The sequence below is a fragment of the Tiliqua scincoides genome, chromosome 6 (genome assembly GCF_035046505.1).
Source record: "Tiliqua scincoides isolate rTilSci1 chromosome 6, rTilSci1.hap2, whole genome shotgun sequence".
NCBI classification, from domain to species: Eukaryota; Metazoa; Chordata; class Lepidosauria; order Squamata; family Scincidae; genus Tiliqua; species Tiliqua scincoides.
This window is the reverse complement of record NC_089826.1, coordinates 31,696,957-31,718,053: the sequence shown is the minus strand read 5'-3', so window position 1 is coordinate 31,718,053 and position 21,097 is coordinate 31,696,957. Positions and strand designations below refer to the sequence as shown.

General features: G+C 45.9%; 1 pseudogene; it reads right to left on the bottom strand.

The window, feature by feature from the left end:
- Positions 1 to 13,705: 13,705 nt before the first annotated feature.
- On the bottom strand, positions 13,706 to 13,823 carry LOC136656653 (5S ribosomal RNA; annotated as a pseudogene).
- Positions 13,824 to 21,097: the final 7,274 nt, after the last annotated feature.

The following is a 21,097-nucleotide window of genomic DNA, read 5'->3' as shown; positions in this document are numbered from 1 at the left end:
ATTCCCTCAGTCCCTTTCCCTTGTGGTTAATTATTGAGTCCTTGTCTCTGAAATTCCATGCATATATTTCTTAGAAGTCTTCCATGTGACTGAAGTTCCCCTCTCCCACATTTATTGTCACCAGTGAAAATCAAGGGAGTGCCCCAGGCACATGAGACTTGTCCAGGACTATCCGCATGCCATTCCACAGGCAGGGTCTGTTTAAACCATGCAAACTTTGAGGACTGATTTAACTCACAGAAACAAACCAAAGGGCACTCTCCATCGGCTCTCAGACACTCATCCACAGTCTTCTCAAACCTGTATTTCTGGTTATTGTCTTCCTCAAGGCAATCATTTTTTCTTCTCGCTTGAGAACCAAGTCGCTCAGTTCAACCATGTGCTTGGAAAGATGCTTTTTAAATCTTGATTTAAGGTTGAATGTGCAGGATTTTTCTTACACGCTTCAGAGTTGGTTTAGAACCTAAGAACCGGACCAGCCCAAAAAGAAGCTTCAATAAGAAGCTTATTGAAATGGCTACTTCAGGCAGCAAATGGATGAGGAATGCCCACATCCATCCAACCTCTCACCTCCAATGTTCCTTCTCCATCTCCTACTGACACTCTAGCCCAGCCCTCTCCTCTTCTCCCATGTCCTTTCCTGTTCCTTTCCTGTTTCCTTTTCCAATCTAGGGGAGAGCAGAGGCTGGCATATCACCAGGTAAAGGCATCAGCATTTGGCACACTACCTAAAATACTAGAAGCTCTTAGGACAGCCTTGTCTAGGAATCTAGCTCTGTCAGCATTTCAAACTGAGTTCAATTCATGGCATTATGGCACATAATTCAATGAGTATTCAGAATGCTCAAATATATTATTTTACATGCACTCTCACAACAGTCAACATTTTCTCATGCTTTTATCTCCTAATCATCCAATGTAATTGAAGGCTGCAGTATATGGATATGTGCAACCTAGTGACCCATCCAGTCAATAGCCTCCTTCTCTCCTGTACTCATGAGATTTTGTGGCATGTATTATATGTCCCAGAGTCTCTACACGGAGCTGGAAGGGGCATGGGAATGATAGCCAGCAATAGCAATGTTGCCCGTGAATGAACTGTAAAATATCTAAGCCTGTATATGACATTTCAGGTGAGACCCATACGAGAGCTAATGCCAGGTGACTGTGTCCGGGTCTATAGTGGTTGATGTCTGGCCAACTTGGCCAGGTGCGACTTCTTTGGTAAAGCAAGGATTACTCTTTGGGCAGCTAAAGCAACACAGCAAGAGTTGCAGCAAGACCCAAGGAACGAGAGTGGGCTACTTGCAAAAAAAGGAAGATTTCTTGTTCCCATCTTTCCCTGCATACAGGTCAGCTTGGGAGCGGGAAGGAGAATCATTAAGGCAGGAAGGGTAGGAAACTGGGCACAGCAGGGTATGGGGAGGTATAAAATACAAACCATTAATGCGCTGATGACAGGGGAGAAAGACAGGTTAGCAGAGAGTATAACGATGTATTTGGTAAATGGAGGCTCAGTTAAGATAACTCAGAGACCAATCCTGAGCTCTTTGGCTGTAGTGGTTTGAGCATACTGCCAGTGCTGGGAATTGCAAACATGCTGTAAGGCACGGCCATGACACCCTGCGCCGAGTCAATGCTGGTGCTGCCCCAGCACCAGTCAGTGCTGAGCCCAGCACCTTCCAGACACTGCCTGGAGCTAGATAAGTGCTCTGGGTAGTGGTGAGGGCCTCAGGGGCAGGGAGCATTCTGGGGCAGGGGAGAAACCAGGCTGGGAGGCGAGTGGGACTGGCGGCGCTCTGTTCCACTGGATCCGGAGTTCCGTGTCAGGCCGTGTTGGACAAAATAGCTGGTGCAGACTTGAAAAACCCCATTGAGGGAACAAAAAGTCCCCTTCTCCTGAGGAGAGCTCTGGCAGCTGCCACAGGGCTGTAGAATGCAGCAGTAGCCGCTTTGGCGCTGCTGCACCCGGTTAGGACCGGGCTGCCAGAGAAGCTGTCTTGCAGAGAGAGACCCAACCCTCTCCCCTTTTTGGGAGTCTGGGGCACTACAGGGAGAGGAACGTCTCCAGGCACCCCAACTGCGGAAGACAGAAAACCCCCATACTGGCCCTGCAGTTAAAGGGGCATCCCCCCTCCTCCTTGGCCAGGCAGAGGTTGATGGAAAGGAGTCTAGGCATGTAAGGCAGGAATCCCTGTGCAACCACTGCTCCTTGCTACCATTCTTATTTTCTTATCAGAAAATACTGATGACAACAGCAGCTGCCCCTGAGATGGAGTCAGTAGCAAGAGAGGCGAAAACAAAGGAGGCACAGGCAGAAAACTTTGCAGCCTTGAATGCCAGCTCCGGTAAGGCAGCTTCAACCTTGACCACTGGTTACAGGCTAACATCGCGACTTTAGGAGCTACCCCATCGTGCCATACACCGTTGGATGCGGAATGGCCAGCGGAGTGCAGTGCAAAAAACAGAATTGAAATCACTCCTTTCCTTCAAAAGTTATGGCCAAAACACCGGAAAGAAAAATGAATGGATTCCTATGGAAAGTGAAAGTGAGTCAAATTGCGCGTTTACTCGCAAGTAGGCATACTTGCCTTAGTCAATCGGAAAGAGCAGGCTGAGAGGAATTCAACGACACCAGAGTGGTCCCGATCCAATGAATGCAGCCCCAAAAAAAACACCCAAGAAGGTACCTCTCTCCCAGTTGCAAGTTTGAGCCCAAAACGAAACCACGTGGCTGCATTTACTCGCGAGTAGGTGAAAGGGCAGGCTGAGAGGACTCCAAGGATGTCAGAATGGTCCTGATCCAATGAATGCAGCCCCCAAAACACCTGAGAAGGAAGTCCCTCATTCCCTCCCTCTTGCAGTTTATTGAGCTCTATGGAAAGCAAACTCAGTCACATGGTTGCATTTACTCGCAAGTAGGCATACGTGCCTTGCCTTTTTGGTCAGGCCAGGCAAATGGGAATGTGAGGCCACCAGAATGGTCCTGATCCGATGGAGCTGGAGTGCAACAAAGGCAGGCTCCCCCCCCCCCCACTAAGAAGGACAAAGAGGCTTCAACTGGTAAGGGGCAGTTTTCTATTTTGCACTTGCAAAGCCAGGTGGCTCTTTGTCTTGACGTGCCTGTAATAGAAGAACTTTAAACTGGGCACTGGGAGGGCTGGAAATCTCACTGAATCTTTTTTTGGGGTTGCAGTGGCATCACTAGGAGGGTGCAGGAATTGCGGGCGGTACCGGGTGACGCGCACTGGGGGGTGACATGCACTGGGGGGGTGATGCACTAAAATCATGGTGGTTAGGAGTAACCCCATCATATTATATACTGTTGGATGCGGAATCTCGAGCAGAATGCAATGCAAAAACCCAGAGTGAAATATCTCCTTTCTATCAAAAGTTATGGCCAAAATACAGGAGAACAAAAATGCATGGAGCCCTATGGAAAGTTAAAGTGAGCCGTATCATGCATTTACTTGCAAGTAGGTGAACTTGCCTTAGTCCATCGAAAAGGGCAGGTTGAGAGGAATCCAACGAAACCTGAATGGTCCTGATCCAATGAATGCAGCCCCAAAAACACCTGAGAAGGATGTCCCTCCTTCCAAGCAGATGAATGTATTGAGCCCTATGGAAAGCAAAACTAAGCCTCATGGTCGTATTTACTTGTGAGTAAGCAAACGTGCCTTGGCTGGTGTGGAAGATCAGGTGAAGGAGAATGCGAGGCTACCAGAATGGTCCTGATCCTATGCACCTGCAGCTAAACAAGTGCTCTAGAAGGCAGCTTCCTCCTCCACTAAAAAGGATCAAAACAGAGGCTTCAGCTGATAAGGTGAACCTTTTTGAGACTTTCAAAGCCAGGTGGATCCTGCCAGTGATCTGGTTTAAACAGAAGTTCTTCAATTGAACTGGGCACTGGGTAGGGCTGAAAACCTTTCTGGTTTTGGAGCGGGGGTGTTGTTATTGCAGGCAGGCTATAGAGGAAATTCACTTGGTGGAACAGGGCTGAATTCTACTTATTTAATTTGTTTTACTTTAATTATTTATGCTTATTTATTTTAATTTGCCTGATGATGTCACTTCCACCATGACATCACTACTGGTGCATCTTGGACAAATTGTCATTCTAAAAAGTGGGTCCCAATGCTAAAAGTTTGAGAACTGCTGCAATATGGTGTTAGTTAGTCGACACCCGGGGGGGGGGGAGTGACACCACTAGTCACCAAAATCACTAAAATCATAATTTGGAAGAATAATTTGGAAGAATTTGGGCAGGAGGTCTGGTCTAGAGGGTAGAGCCTCCATTAGCCCAAAGATAACATCAGAAGGTCACCAGTTCGAGGACACCGGCAGCTCCCTGACCTTGAAGCAGCTGACAAACCATCAGCTGACAAACTGTCACTTCTGGCCATGACATCATTTCCAATGGGTCCTGGACAGATTGTCATTCTAAAAAGTGGGTCCTGGTGCTAAAAGTTTGAGAACTGCAGCAATAAGGTGTTAGTAAGTTGACACGGGTGTGTGTGTGAGAGACTCTACAAGTTTTCAAAATCACTAAAATCAGAGTTTGGAGGAATAATTCCATCATGTTATATATCAATTGATGCATAATTTCATGCAGAATGCAATGAAACAAACCACATTGAAATAGCTGTGTTCTAACAAAAGGTACAGTCAAAAACCCAGTGGGGGCAGGGCAATGGTACATCACCATGCCCACCACCTGGGGCGTTGCCCCACCCACTGCATGGGGTGACTGCAGGCCTCCCGCACCGGGTGATGTGAATCCTAGTGACGCCACTGACCTTGACTACAACTCCTGAAAGGCTACTTCTGGGGAGAACAACGAAGCAACCCTAACTTCTGATTTCAGATTTGAATTTTGGACAAGAGGGAGTGGATTCTCTTGTTGGTTAAATGGCAGGTGCTTTCTACAAGTTGGTTTTTCAAGCCAAAAGCAATTTGCTAAAAAAAAAAGAGTTTGAATTTCAGGCATGTAACTTTCACGCCTTTTGACAAAGCAGATGAAGTAACAACTGGAAATGTCAAATTCCTGGCAGAGTGGAAAAATCTCTCTCCCGCAAAGCGTTTTCTAACATTGATGCATAAAGGAATGGACGCTTCTCATATATTTGCGCTCAGTAAAATCAGTTTCAACCACCACCCTCAGTTTAACAGCATGTATATTTAGAGCAGCCCTTTCCCATATTAGGTGCTCTAGTTTCATAACAGCAGAGTAGGAAAATGTTGGAAAACTTGGACTGAAGCCCTATTTATGGGTGTGGGTGGTGTGTATACACTTGGAATTAAGGGGGTCCAACAGGCCTCATCCACACAGTTTCAGAATCCATGTACTGTACATTTATTTTAGAAACAGATGAAACTGCTGAATCTGACCATTGGTCCACCTAGCTCCTACACGGATTGGCAGCAACTCTCTGGGATAAGAACATAACATAAGAACATAAGAACAGCCCCACTGGATCAGGCCATAGGCCCATCTAGTCCAGCTTCCTGTATCTCACAGCGGCCCAACAAATGCCCCAGGGAGCACACCAGATAACAAGAGACCTCATCCTGGTGCTCTCCCCTACATCTGGCATTCTGACTTAACCCATTCCTAAAATCAGGAGGTTGTGCATACACATCATCGCTTGTACCCCATAATGGATTTTTCCTCCAGAAACTCGTCCAATCCCCTTTTAAAGGCGTCTAGGCTAGACGCCAGCACCACATCCTGTGGCAAGGAGTTCCACAGACCGACCACACGCTGAGTAAAGAAATATTTTCTTTTGTCTGTCCTAACCCGCCCAACACTCAATTTTAGTGGATGTCCCCTGGTTCTGGTATTATGTGAGAGTGTAAAGAGCATCTCCCTATCCACTCTGTCCATCCCCTGCATAATTTTGTATGTCTCAATCATGTCCCCCCTCAAGCATCTCTTTTCTAGGCTGAAGAGGCCCAAACGCCGTAGCCTTTCCTCATAAGGAAGGTGCCCCAGCCCCATAATCATCTTAGTTGCTCTCTTTTGCACCTTTTCCATTTCCACTATGTCTTTTTTGAGATGCAGCAACCAGAACTGGACACAATACTCCAGGTGTGGCCTTACCATAGATTTGTACAACGGCATTATAATACTAACCGTTTTGTTCTCAATACCCTTCCTAATGATCCCAAGCATAGAATTGGCCTTCTTCACTGCTGCCGCACATTGGGTCGACACTTTCATCGACCTGTCCACCACCACCCCAAGATCTCTCTCCTGATCTGTCACAGACAGCTCAGAACCCATCAGCCTATATCTAAAGTTTTGATTTTTTGCCCCAATGTGCATGACTTTACACTTACTGACATTGAAGTGCATCTGCCATTTTGCTGCCCATTCTGCCAGTCTGGAGAGATCCTTCTGGAGCTCCTCACAAGCACTTCTGGTCTTTACCACTCGGAAAAGTTTGGTGTCATCTGCAAACTTAGCCACTTCACTGCTCAACCCTGTCTCCAGGTCATTTATGAAGAGGTTGAAAAGCACCGGTCCCAGGACAGATCCTTGGGGCACACCGCTTTTCACCTCTCTCCATTGTGAAAATTGCCCATTGACACCCACTCTCTGCTTCCTGGCCTCCAACCAGTTCTCAATCCAGGAGAGGACCTGTCCTCTAATTCCCTGACTGTGGAGTTTTTTCAGTAGCCTTTGGTGAGGGACCGTGTCAAACGCCTTCTGAAAGTCCAGATATATAATGTCCACGGGTTCTCCCGCATCCACATACCTGTTGACCTTTTCAAAGAATTCTATAAGGTTTGTGAGGCAAGACTTACCCTTACAGAAGCCATGCTGACTCTCCCTCAGCAAGGCCTGTTCGTCTATGTGTTTTGAGATCCTATCTTTGATGAGGCATTCCACCATCTTACCCGGTATAGATGTTAGGCTGACCGGCCTATAGTTTCCCGGGTCCCCCCTCTTTCCCTTTTTAAAAATAGGCGTGACATTTGCTATCCTCCAATCTTCTGGCACCGTGGCCGTTTTGAGGGACAAGTTGCATACCTTAGTCAAGAGATCTGCAACTTCATTCTTCAATTCCTTAATAACCCTTGGGTGTATGCCATCAGGGCCCGGTGACTTATTGATCTTTAATTTATCAATGAGGTCTGAAACATCTTCTCTTTTAACCTCTATCTGACTTAACTCCTCGGTTAGGAGGGGCCGTTCGGGCAGCGGTATCTGCCCGAGGTCTTCTGCCGTGAAGAAAGATGCAAAGAACTCATTTAATTTCTCTGCCATCTCTAAGTCTCCTTTTATCTCCCCTTTCCCTCCCTCACCATCCAGAGGGCCAACAGCTTCTCTGGCGGGTTTCCTGCTTCTAACATATTTGAAGAAGCTTTTATTATTCCCCTTAATGTTGCTGGCCATGCGTTCCTCATAGTCTCGCTTGGCCTCCCCTATCACCTTCTTACATTTCTTTTGCCACAGTTTATGTTCCTTTTTATTCTCTTCATTAGGGCAAGACTTCCATTTACGGAAGGAAGCTTCCTTGCCCTTCACAGCCTCTCTAACTTGGCTGGTTAGCCATGCGGGCACTCTCCTGGATTTAGTGGAACCCTTCTTTCTTTGCGGTATACACCTCTGCTGGGCCTCTATTACTGTTGTTTTAATCAGCCTCCATGCACTCTGGAGAGACTGGACTCTTTTTACCCTCCCTTTCAACCTCCTTCTAACCAGCCTCCTCATTTGAGGGAAGTCCGCCCGTCGGAAGTCAAGGGTTTTTGTTAGAGATTTGCCTGGTATTCTTCCCCCAACGTGCACGTCAAAACGGATCGCAGCATGATCACTGTTCCCCAATGGCTCAGTAACGTTTACATCTCTAACCAGGTCCTGCGTACCGCACAAAATTAAATCCAGAGTCACCTGTCCTCTGGTGGGCTCCGTGACTAGCTGATCTAAGCCACAGTCATTTAGCACGTCAAGAAATCCGGTTTCCTTATCGTGACCAGAACACAAATTGACCCAGTCAATATGAGGATAATTGAAGTCCCCCATGATTACAACCCTGTCCTTCCTTGTCACCTCCCTGATCTGTTTCCTCATTTCAAGGTCCCCATCAGATTTCTGGTCTGGAGGACGATAGCACACCCCCAGTATTACATCGCTGCTCAAGCCTGGTAATTTAACCCACAGAGATTCTACGGTGGAGTCGGACCCACCTTCAATCTCTACTTTGCTGGATTCTATCCCTTCCTTAACATAAAGGGCCACCCCACCTCCAACACGCCCCTGCCTGTCCCTCCTGTAGAGTTTATAGCCCGGGATTGCGGTATCCCACTGATTCTCCACATTCCACCAGGTTTCCGTTATGCCCACTATGTCAATATTTTCCCTTGTCACCAGACATTCCAGTTCTCCCACCTTTGCTCGTAGACTTCGGGCATTCGCATAAAAGCATTTATACACGGAATGCCCCAGGATGGGCTGCTTATTCGCTCCTTTGTCCCCGCATCCTCTCATTGTGCCAAACCGTCTATCACATCCCATCTCCCTACCTTTCCCAATTTCTTCTCCTACCCTGCCTTTGTCTTGTTGTTCTCTAACCTCCCCATCCTCATCCCATAGGGATGAGGAGTCCCGAACCGGATGCCCCTTGGCTCCTGTCGGCCTGTCGGCTCCTGTCGGATTTTGAATATAGGCCTCTCCAAGCCTATATTTCCATCTTCTCTTTAAGTCTTGAGGCACTACTAGAAGTGACTCAAATATAAAAAAAAGTCTTTGTAGAAAAGTGTGTTCCTTGCTGATTTATCATCATAAAACATGCACTTTATTTGCGGAGCAAAAGTGAGAGCCTTATAAAATACAGGCATGCCCCAGTGTGCTCAGGGGTTCCCTTGTGGAACTCCCCCATGGTTAACTGAAACTGCGAATACCAGGGCATCCAAATGCCTCATAAGGCCTTATTACTTCCGGTTTTATCATGAAACTGGAAGTCACTTTTTAAAAAACCTTTTTGACAGTTCTGAGGCCCGCAGTGGCTGTAGGTGGTTGCACACGGCCTCTGTGGGCCTCTGGAAGCCTCTGGAGGCAAGGGGAGCTGTAGGGAGCATACAGGGGCTGTGGATCAGATCCGTGGTTAAGTGAAACCGTATGGACAAACCGTATGTAATCTGTATGTAATTTATTTACTAACAGCACAAGCCTGTGCATGTCAACTGAGAAGTGAGCCCCATTTAGTTCACTGGGACTTGCATGTAAGTTTGTATAGAATTTCAGCCTTACTTGCTGACTGCATTTATATACGCCTGTACAGTCTGTGTGGCTCGGGCCGTCAGCGCTGGTCGCTCGGCTGAAGGCACCACTGGCAGTGAGAGCAGTGTCCAGGACAGAGGCTGAGAGCCTTTCAGGAGTGAAAAGAGACACCCAAGCAGCCTCAGACCTGGCCAGGGGAGGGAGTTAAATCACCCGTCTTCTTCCTCCTGGCTCTTTCTCCTAGGGATCACAGGCAGCCAACCTCAAAGGAAAGATGCCTACCCTCTGCTAACCTCTCATTGGCTCCTGGGGAATCTTTATGTACAGGCACCATTGTTCTCCTGTAGCTTCCTGCCCTTGCTGCTCCCTTCACATGCCGTGATCCTTAAGGGAGCCTCCTCTCTGTGCCTGGTTGTCTTGCCAGCAGAGCAGGTCACTGAGGCTGTGACCACATGGCCCCACCATCTGCCCATTATCTGGAGGGAATGTGACCAACTGCAACCCAAGCGCCTCACAACATCCTGGAGGTGGTTGCTGTGTGAGGCACTGATTGTGTCAGCTGGCTGAGCTCACCCCAGCACACCCAGCAGCAACTCTGTTGCTGCTTTCGGGGGGATGCTGTGACTGGGGCAGTCTAGTAGAGTGGGGGCACGTTGGCCTCAATTCCCTTCCATAACATTTGTTTTAAATGTTATGACCCTTTGGACACCCACGTTTTGAAACATAAAGCCTGATCTTACGCATGTTTACTTGGACTTGTCCTACTGAACTCAGTGGGCCTTACTGCTCAATTGACGTGCATAGGTTTGCGGTCTTATTTTGCTCTCACCAAAGCCATTCTTTTGGCCAGCCATGAAATTAGATGCAGCAGTTGCTGAAGTGACAGAACAACCACATTGGGTAAGGGTGAGATCTTCGGTGGCTCCTGGGATGATGGGTCTTTCCCAAACCTGAGACTGGAAAATGTGGTTCACTCAGTGGTGGCTGCAGCAATGTGTGGTATTTATCTGAATATATTTTAGTATTTATTAATATAATGCAGTTTAAAGAAGACCTACATTGCTGAAGTTCATGGTGTACTTTCCAGAGTGTTTCTAGGCACCGATCTTGGATCCTTACTGGGATCCTTACAAAAGACTAATGGGAACTAGTCACCACCTCATTTGTTTGTAACTGCATCTTAAAGGGAGAGCTGCTTTCATCAAAGAAATTGGCACCACGCTGCATACTCCGGATAATCTGCTACAGCTGCACTTTCAGATAGCTGATATCTTCTGCTTCATTTCTGAGATTGCATCTATTTGTCTTCTCATTTTTGTGGTTTCGTTAGATCTCAAGGACCCCCAAGTAATTTCACCTATAAACCATTTTGTTAATTTCCTTCTTTGTGAACATCAGAGAGCCTGATTACCCTTCAAACTATTGCATTCCTTTTTCCTGACTTAGATTATCCCCCTCTACTTCAGCTTTCGAAGGGATTCTGTTTTTAAGACTGCAGCTTTCCAAATGTGATCTCCGAGTACTTAAAAATTAATTTGATTATGGTTTTGCCAATTAACTGCAAATCTGTGAAATGTGCTTCGCTGTTTTTCTTTTCTTTCCTTTTCATGCCAAGGCATGCCTTCAATGACTGCCACCAAGCTTTGGTATACAGTGTATATTAAGCAGCTTACACCCGTTGTTTCATGACGGATTATGTTTTTTATATTGTTTTAAAATATTTTACCTTTTAATGTTCTGTTCTGAGCTGTATGATTTGTGTTATCCCATCATCAGGCACTAGAGCAGGAGTTTCAAACTCATTTCATACAGAGGGCCAAAGTTAGCATTCATGATGCCTGCTGAGCGCTGGAAGTGACACCATTAGGTAGAAAGTGACATCATTAAGCAGATGAGGGCCAGAAAGAAGCACTTTGTTCTCACATAGAAACTCATTAGCTGCAAATGGCAGAAGAGAAAATGTGCAAATCTTGTTCAAAGATTGTGCAAAGATATGAGTGAGTCTAATTATCAAGCTGGGAGAGCCCAATTATAATGGGGACAGGATAAATTGATTCCAGGGGCCGCATTCGGTCCACGGGTCTTATATTTGACACTCTTGCACTCGAATATGATCAGTAAATGTGCAAAATAAACCCTCTCAGAGTGATTTTGAATACCTTTCTGAACTCCTTGCGAGGACATATACGTGGTTCATCAAATGAGACCATGTGCACTCTGTGCTTTTAAAAGTAATGTTTAGGCAGCCCACATTCTCCGCCAAGAAAAGTTACATTCCACAACCTGCACAATAAGAAATTGCACTCAAATGCTCGTGCTTTCATGCATACACAAGTAATGTGCAGATATTACATTGTACTTGCCATAAGGCTTCACATATAGGCATGCAAGCAGTTGTTAAGAGTAGGTGTGTACATGTACATGTTCATAGAAACATTGGAAAACATAAATCAGTTCAAAGGGATGGGTTGTATGCATTTTTATCATATGGACGTATGGTTGTGTGAGCTGTTGAATGCATGGCAGCTGCTCTGTGTGAAAGACTGTCATCATAGCCATTGAGAATAGAGCAGCCTGCTAACCAGCATATGTTGTTTATCATTAGCATTTTGTTGTGTTTCTTGAACGCCTATTTCCTACCTCATCCCTGCTGTGATACTGACCGGGATACCATCCAAGAACTTGCTTACATCTGCAGGCATAATTAGGTGGACTGAATGAGCAAATAAAATAAACACATGCAGAATGCAGCCCTTTCCAGGCAATCTGCATGTTCTCAGTGAATATGCAGGAGTGTGTGTGTGTCCATGTATTTGAAGCACCATAGTAGCACCTTCTGAACTTAATCTACTCATGTGTTCATTGTAAAGTCTGAAAAGTGTCAGAGAGTGCCTGAGAGTGGGTGTCAACGGGCAATTTTCACAATGGAGAGAGGTGAAAAGCAGTGTGCCCCAAGGATCTGTCGACCCAATGTGCGGCAGCAGTGAAGAAGGCCAATTCTATGCTTGGGATCATAAGAAAAGGTATTGAGAACAAAATGGCTAATATTATAAGGCTGTTGTACAAATCGATGGTAAGGCCACACCTGGAGTATTGTGTCCAGTTCTGGTCGCCACATCTCAAAAAGGACATCGTGGAAATAGAAAAGGTGCAAAAGAGAGCGACTAAGATGATTACTGGGCTGGGGCACCTTCCTTATGAGGAAAGGTTATGGCATTTGGGTCTCTTCAGCCTAGAAAAGAGACGCCTGAAGGGGGACATGATTGAGACATACAAAATTATGCATGGGAAGGATAAAGTGGATAGAGAGATGCTCTTTACACTCTCACGTAACACCAGAACCAGGGGACATCCGCTAAAATTGAGTGTTGGGAGAGTTCAGTCAGACAAAAGAAAATATTTCTTTACTCAGCGTGTGGTCAATCTGCGGAACTCCTTGCTGCAGGATGTGGTGACAGCATCTGGCCTAGATGCCTTTAAAAGGTGATTGGACAAGTTTCTGGAGGAAAAATCCATTACGGGTTACAAGCCATGATGTGTATGTGCAAACTCCTGATTTTAGAAATGGGCTATGTCAGAATGCCAAGATGCAGGGGAGGGCACTGGGAGGCAGGTTGTGTCTGCTGTCTGGTGTGCTCCCTGGGGCATTTGGTGGGCCTCTGTGAGATACAGGAAGCTGGACTAGATGGGCCTATGGCCTGATCCAGTGGGGCTGAGCTCTTGCCTTTTCAAGGTCCCCAACTGCATGGAGAAAGCCCTCCATGTACATCACAAATCATGGAGAGCCCTCCATGGAGAGCCTTCCGTGTTTATCACAAATCACAAATGTATAGCACTAACTGCAAGAGGGTTCTTCTCAGACCATACAATGAATGTACCTAAACTGGTAATTGAGCATGCTGCTACTATGCTATACCTTATGAGGTGTGCTCATTGAATGTACAAGGCAGGGTTGGCTTTAAACCAATTGCAACCATTTGGGCCCCATGTCTAAGGGGGCCCTGCGCTAGGGTAAAAAAAAAATTATTATTTTTACTAAATCATTTCTGTTCAAATTGTTACTTCAATGAGAGAGATGGTCAGTCCAAACCTATGGGCTGCTGGTGCCATGTGGTACAGCAGTGCCAAAATGGCCGCTGCTATGTCCTGCGAGGTCACAGCTGCTGCCAGAATCTCCTTCAGGTTAGGGAACAGTGGTTCCCTTACTCTGTGTAGAACTCTGCTGGCTTCAGTGGGTCTCCTCAAATCTGTGCCAGTTCCATGTTGGACTCTGCAGCTACAGAGGGGGACAAGGGGTTCAACAGCAGCTTCTGCTGCTGTCCCTGCCTCCTTCTGGGCCCAATCTGCCCACCAGTCTGTCTTCCCACACCCAATTCCACTCCCTCCCTGCCTTCCCGTGCCCTCCCTCCACCCTGAAAATCCTCCATCCCACTAATAATAATAATGGTTGGCAACCTTCAGTCTCGAAAGACTATGGTATAAGCCTACAGCACCCAGGATTCCCAGGCGGTCTCCCATCCAAGTACTAACCAGGCCTCACCCTGCTTAGCTTCCAAGATCAGATGAGATCTGGCATGCGCAGGGTAACAGGTGCTGTGAACCTGATAAGATCGTGCAGGCTACAATCCCTATGCACACTTACCTGAGAGTAAGCCTCATTGACTATAATGGGGCTTACTTCTGAGTAGACAAGCATAGGCTTGGGTTGATAAGCATGTGTTTCACTCTCTTGGAAATCAATGTGTCTTTACTGTTCTTAATTTGGGATGGATCATGCCGTTGCATCTTAAGCTGTTTCTGTCCAACATTGCATATATGCAACTGGACCAAATGTGTTCACCTGTGGGCCAGGCAAAACTGGGTTAAGGAAGAAATAAAGAAAGCTGAGGTTCTAAGGTTGCTAAATGCTGGTTATTCAGAGGGATTAACCTAGCCCTGGCAAACAAGTTATAGTCACAGTGATGCAATGTTTGCCTTACAAAGTGGCTCACAAATCAAGAAAGACTGACCATAGCTCTCATATTTATTGTATACATTTTGATTTATATCACACCCTATCACAAAGGCTCTGGTAGATTGCAAGTATTTTCTATGAAACAGAATGCTTCATGTCCCTTAAAGGAGTCATTATCAAAGTGGAACCGATCAATGGAGCCAGGGAACAAAAGAAGGAGAATGAAGGATGGACGTATCTGTAATATTAATCTGAAAGGTAGATGCCAGAGGATGGCAGGAGGATAGATCCCAGATGTTTTAGCAGCAGCAATTCACTCTCACAATGGTGTCTCCATCTGCTCCTGTGTTTCGTGTATCCAAACAGGGTAGCTTGTGTAAGATGGTCATTGTGGCAGACTAGGGGTTCCAGCTAATCTAGTGGCAGTTGCACAGATGGTTTCTTTTCTTCCTCTTCCTCTTCAGCCTTCTGTCATGAGAGTTGTGTTACATGCCATGTCATGCAAAGCAATTGTACATACATAACCAATTAATGATGATACACCATCGCTCTTTCACGGGGCCAATTCAACATAGTGTAAATATGTAAATAGTGTAAATACACTATTTACATAAAACATAGTGTATTTACAACATAGTGTAAATACAGACGTTAACAAAAACATGACTGAAACCTTTACTTAAAATTATCTAACGAAAGGACAACAAAATTAGGACCCAATCTTTTCTTAGCTTTATGCTGGTGGATCTCACAATTCACCACCATAAGGCCTGGACGGCTGTCACGGAAAACACTCTGCTGTTCTGCGGACCATTGCCACCAGCACAAAGTCACAGAGGCCATGGACAACACTGGCGAGCAGAATCTCGGCCACCATCAGTAAGTTGGCACCAGGGGTGGATTGGGGGAGGGTTGGGGTGGTTTGGGGTGGGGAGCGGGCTGAGCCAGGGATGGGGGGGAGGATCTTTGTGATAGCCCATACCCACCTATTCCTATCTCCGGTTTCCAGCTTGGACCAAATATTGCAGTGCAATTGGGTTGTGAGTGACACTTAGAGTCCCCCTTCACTGTCCAGTTTCTTGATTACTATTTTGTCTGCAATGCTGCTTGACAGGCAGCTGTTGATTTTAAAATATATTTTCATTTGTTATTCCCAAAATAATTAATTTAACACCCCCCCCCTCCAAATAAGGCATATGGTACCTGACTGAACTTCATGGACACAATCTGTTCATTATCAAGTTTTGAATTTTACAACAAAGCTATCCACTTGGCTGATGCTGGACTCAAATGCCTGGATAATGTCAGCCTGAGCTTTCCCAGAAAGGCACATCCGGCATAACAGCACAGTTTCAAAATGTGTCCAGATAACCAGAACAAATGAAGAACAAATGGAGCTTATTGTACAAATGACCAAAGTAGCCTAAAGGTACCTTCATGCAACCACTTCCTCTGTGGTGGAGGAGTGCCCATGATCACCTCATGATGCTCAACACAGGATATAATGTGAAAGGCTGCTGACAGCTCAAGACAACCCTATGAACTTTAATCCAATTTCTCAAGAGTTGAAATTCACATAATTGTCACTGAAAGACAAATACGAAATGTGACTTTTGCACCATTTCTTCTGCCAGCAACCAAGGAGGATGACAGGAAAAGCTGTTGCAGGCATGTACACTGAGGGCTTTATTTATGGTATAACTTCTCCAGCATGGTACAGTCTTTCCAATGAAGCCAATGACTGCATACATGGCAGAGATGTGTGGAAATAAGAAATACCCTTCATGTTGGATAGGCATTCCATCATGTCATAACCTAATGGGAGAAGTCTTATATAGTCTAATACAGTGGTTCTCAAACTGGTGGGTCACAACCCACCAGTTCATGTAACGCTTCCCCCGTCCCTTTAAGGAGGTGCTTTGCACCTGCATTTAGCGAACGTTCCAAGCCTCGGGGAGCGCTGTGTAGGGCTGCGCAGGGCTGCCCACACCTCCTGTAACCTGGTGCAGCTGTACCTTCTAAAGTAAGTGCAAAGCACCCCCCTCGCCCCCCTTAAGCCTCTGGAGGTTTCCTTGGGGGTAGCCCCAAGCCCCACAATGGGGCCTCTCAAGTCTGCACTGGCTATTTTGCCAGTGCAGGCTTGAGAACCTCTGTGTTGGGCTTTGCTGCCCAACACAGAGGACAGAATATGGCAGAGGTGCCATATTCAAGGCAGCAGGTGTTGGCTGTGGGTGGGGACGAGGGAATACCAGTGCATTATGGGGACGAAATGGGGGTGTCAGGGAAGGGAAGGGCTGGGTCTAGCAGTAGTCATGCACACTAGATAACCACCCCACCCCTGGCTTTCCCATATAGTTGGCACAGATCAAAGGAGGCCCAAATCAGGCAGCCTACTGGAGGGTAAGTAAAAAATATGCTTATTTACCTCCTGCAGGCTATCTGATCACCACCCTCCCTTCAAATACCATGCAGAGCAGCTGCTATTGGTGTGGCTGCATGCTATAATATGGTCAGGGATAGAATTTTGCACCTCGCTGTGTAACACCAAAATTGTTTGTGTTGAATGTTTAATGTTTCTAATATGATTCAGAGGCGCTGATTCCAATGGTAATCTTACCTTCTGTATCATCAAAACTTTTTTGCTCTCTTAAATTTTGTGTTTTCAGCTAGCCTATTGCCTAATGCATTGTAATAAAAGTTGTACTATAAAACTGATAACTATTGATGCTATGCCCAAAATGTGAGCATTTTTTAAATCCTCACACCAAAATTAATAAAGAAACATGGAAGTATTCAGATAAACACAAAACTGTTCAAATTTTATTTCCTAGTGCAATATGATGGCATTGAAAGAAAGCCTCTTAAAAAGCAAACAAATTAATTTCCTGCTCAGAATAATTCCCTAGAGAACCTATTGTGGGTATTCCTCTATATATTTTCAAAGTGTTTCAAATATTCAATATTTACTTCATGAGTTCAGACTATCTTCTATTCTCCCATGACATATTTTGTTTTTCTGTATCTACTTATAATGATGCTGTTTCCCCCTTTAAATCTGAGAATGTGAATATTTTCCTGGTCCTATACAAATGTTGATGTTTCTTCTTAGAATGGTTATCCTCCAGAGATTATTTCAAAGGACAGCTTGAGCTTTTGCTGAGATATCGAGGATATGGGAGTACAAAGCTAATCAGAGAAGAAACTATTCATGATTGTTAGACACTTACCAGCCCCTTGCTCCACTGCTGTTATCTGCAAACTGAAGAGATTTTGGCTGCCTGCTTCTTTGGCAACTGCTTTTCGGAGGACCAGGACAAGATAAGAGGAAATCAGACACCAAAAGTGCAATTAAAAGCAGTAGCAGGCAGAAAGAAGCAAATTAAAGATAACTATTGCAACAGAAGAATGCAAAGTGTGAAATAGTCGTATTCTTTTCGAAAGAGCATTTGATGGAACACATGTTCCTGTTCTCCTTATGTGCAATGGCTATGTCAGAAATTAATCAACCAGACCAAAGAAGAAAAATGTTGAGATTATGTGCCCAACTGTAATTCTGCTCCTCTGCAGATTAGGAGAGGCCAGATGCTTTGTGCAATTGTTGTCTTATAGTCACATATACAGGTTGGGCATTCCTTATCTGGAATTCTGAAATCCAACGTATTTCCTAAAACAACAACTGTTTTGAGCATCAACATGATGCCACAAGTGGCATCCAAACCTGACCTCATGTGTGCACAAAATGATTAAAAATGCTGTATAAAATTAGCTTCTGCTTAAGTGTATAAGGTGAATGTAAAACAAAAAGGAGTTTTGTATTTAGACATGGGCCCCAAGAAATCTTGTCCCAAGACAGACATCCCCAAGATATCTCACAAGGTATAAGCAAGTACAGGGGGGCCATATCAGCGGATCCCGTATTCATTGATTCAGTTATTTGTGGGTCGGGCCCTCAGGGACACACCCCCCCCCCCCCCCCGTGCACACCCTCTCTGGAAGCAAGGGGAGTTCCGGTTTCCCCAAGTCTCCTAATGCCTTATAAGGCATTGAAAATGTCATGTCAGGTTTCTCTGTGAAACCAGAAGTCACATGCTTTCAGTTGCTGAGCTCAGTCTAAGCCCTGCACAGGCTGCAGACAAACATCTGCGGCCTCTGCTGAGCTCAGAAGCCCCTTTCGAGGGGAGTGGGGTTCCCCTCGCCTTCAGAGGATGGGCATTCGCCCATATCTGCAGTTTCAGCTGTCTGTGGAGCTTCTCTGTTCCTGAACAGAACCCCTGCAGATAAGGGGGCACACCTGTATTCCAAAATATGGAAACATCCAATATCCAAAATGCTTCTGGTCCTAAGCACGTCAGATAAGGAATGACCAACCTGTATAATGCGTTACTGTAACGCGCTTTATGTGGGGCTGCCCCTGAAGACGGTTCGGAAACTGCAATTAGTGCAGAATGCGGCCCGTGTGGTCACTGGAGGCAGGCGGTTTGACTCTGTCAGTCCGCTTCTCCGGGGGCTACATTGGCTGCCCATTCGTTTCTGGGCCCAATTCAAGGTGCTGGTTTTGACCTTTAAAGCCCTATACTGCTCTGGGCCAGGGTATCTCAGAGATCGCCTACTTCCATACAATCTGGCTCGTCCTCTCAGGTCATCAGAGAAGGCCTTTTTACAAGTGCCGCAGCCTAAGGAGGTACGTGGGGCAGCGGCAAGAAACAGGGCCTTCTCAGTAATGGCACCAACGTTATGGAACTCCCTTCCCCTTGACTTGAGAATGCCTCCCTCTCTTGAGACTTTTCGGCAAGGCCTGAAGACCTTGCTGTTTAAACAAGCCTTCAGACTTCATGGCCTTTTTAATATCTTTTATACATCTTTTAGTTGCTTTTTTACAGGCCTGATTCCTCCATGAACTGCTGTTTTATGCTCTTTTTTATTCTGACTTTATTCTGACTCCTGTTTTTATGGTTTCTGTTAATATGTGTTTAATATGTTTTATCTTTTTGTTAAATTATGTTTTAATCTGTTTTTAATATGTTGTAAGCCGCCCTGGGTCCCTTTAGGGAGAAGGGCGGGATAGAAATAAAGTTTATTATATTATTATTATAATATGTGTGTGTGTGTGTGTGTGTGTGTGTGAGAGAGAGAGAGAGAGAGAGAGAGAGAGAGAGAGAGAGAGAGAGATCCACATATTTCCACATCTGAACATCTGTCCACCTTCTCTTGTACAGCTTTACCAGCACAAAACAGGTAAAAAGTTAATGACTGACCTTAAAGTAATACTCGATGTTTAAGGAACCTGTGACCTTTTACCTGAAAGAATCCATCCTTTCTGTAAATTGCCACTAGGAAATCATATTGGGAAAGCCCAACTCACCAATGATGGCAGACAGTACCTTTCTATCGGCTTTGCATGTGACCACCAGCCATGGTGCACATGGCCTCTTGGTGCTCCCCTGTGGAATGCCACTTCCCCCAGCATCCTTTCACTTCCACTGATGGAATGTGCCCTCCACTGGCAGAGTTAAGCAGATAGGATTGTTGCATTATTGTACTTTCATAACAACTATAGACTTTTTTCTTCTGCTGCTTGAGGCTACTGATTGCACTTGATATTTTCTGTGGCATGTCCATGTTTAGATATCTAGTGTATGACCCTTTTAAGACCTCACAATACTGTCTTACTAACCCAATTCATAATTTACTAAGGGCCCAATTCTATTCAGTGTGTGCCAGCTCACCACTCACTGCTGGCACTCATTGTCGCAAATGTGCCATAAGACACATTTATGACCTTGCAGTGTAGCATTGGAGCTCCGTCACTTGGCAGTCGCTCGGACCATGGGACAGCAGAGACGTAGGTGGGGGCATGGGGGGAAGTGGGGGGAGGCGTTCTGGGTAGGGGGAGGAGGAGGGAGGGCAGGGAGAGGGTGGGGAGTAGGTGTGCTGGGGCTACCCGCCTTATCTGGAGCTACTTGCCTTACCCAGGGGAAGGGAACAAAAGTCCCCTTCTCTCAAGGAGGCAGTGGTGACTGCCTGGGGCGTGCTGGATGCAGTGGCAGCCATTTTCATCACTGCTGCAGCCCCACGTGCAGGGTGACTCAGGATTGGGCTGCCTGATGGTATGGTAGCCACTAAAAAAGCTCTGTGGCTCAGTGGCACATCATCTCAGGAACTTATGAAGCTCTGAATATCAGTCCTTCCCATGCCAATACCACTCCCCACCCCACATTTGGCTTGATGTACCGGCTTTGTACTGGCCCTGCTTCTATAACAGCAGCTTGACATAGAAACTGAGCAGATGAAATTTTGCCTAACATGGAGATAAAGTAAAGGAGAAACCTACACCTGCTTAAACACTGCATTTCAGGCCGTGACTAAAGACGGAGGTGCAGAATTTTTAAAAGAGTGGAAATCCGCCATCCAGTTGCTGAGGCTTTAGTGGGAAGAAATTGTTTGAAGAGTGCAACCCCACACTGTCTGGACATTACACGTGAATGAGGCAGTATAGGAAAACCTCACAGGGAACTGTTTTGGGGTGGTTCCCACTCTGCCGGAATGGCACATGAATTGGGCCATTTGAACAAACAAGGCTTGCTGGGGGAGAATCAACATGGCTTCTGTAAGGGTAAGTCTTGCCTCACAAACCTTACAGAATTCTCTGAAAAGGTCAACAGGCATGTGGATGCGGGAGAAGAAGGCGTTTGACACGGTCCCTCACCAAGGCTACTGAAATAACTCCACAGTCAGGGAATTAGAGGGCAGGTCCTCTCCTGGATTGAGACCTGGTTGAAGACCAGGAAACAGAGAGTGGGTGTCAATGGGCAATTTTCACAATGGAGAAAAGTGAAAAGCGGTGTGCCCCAAGGATCTGTCCTGGGACCGGTGCTTTTCAAACTCTTCATAAATGACCTGGAGACAGGGTTGAACAGTGA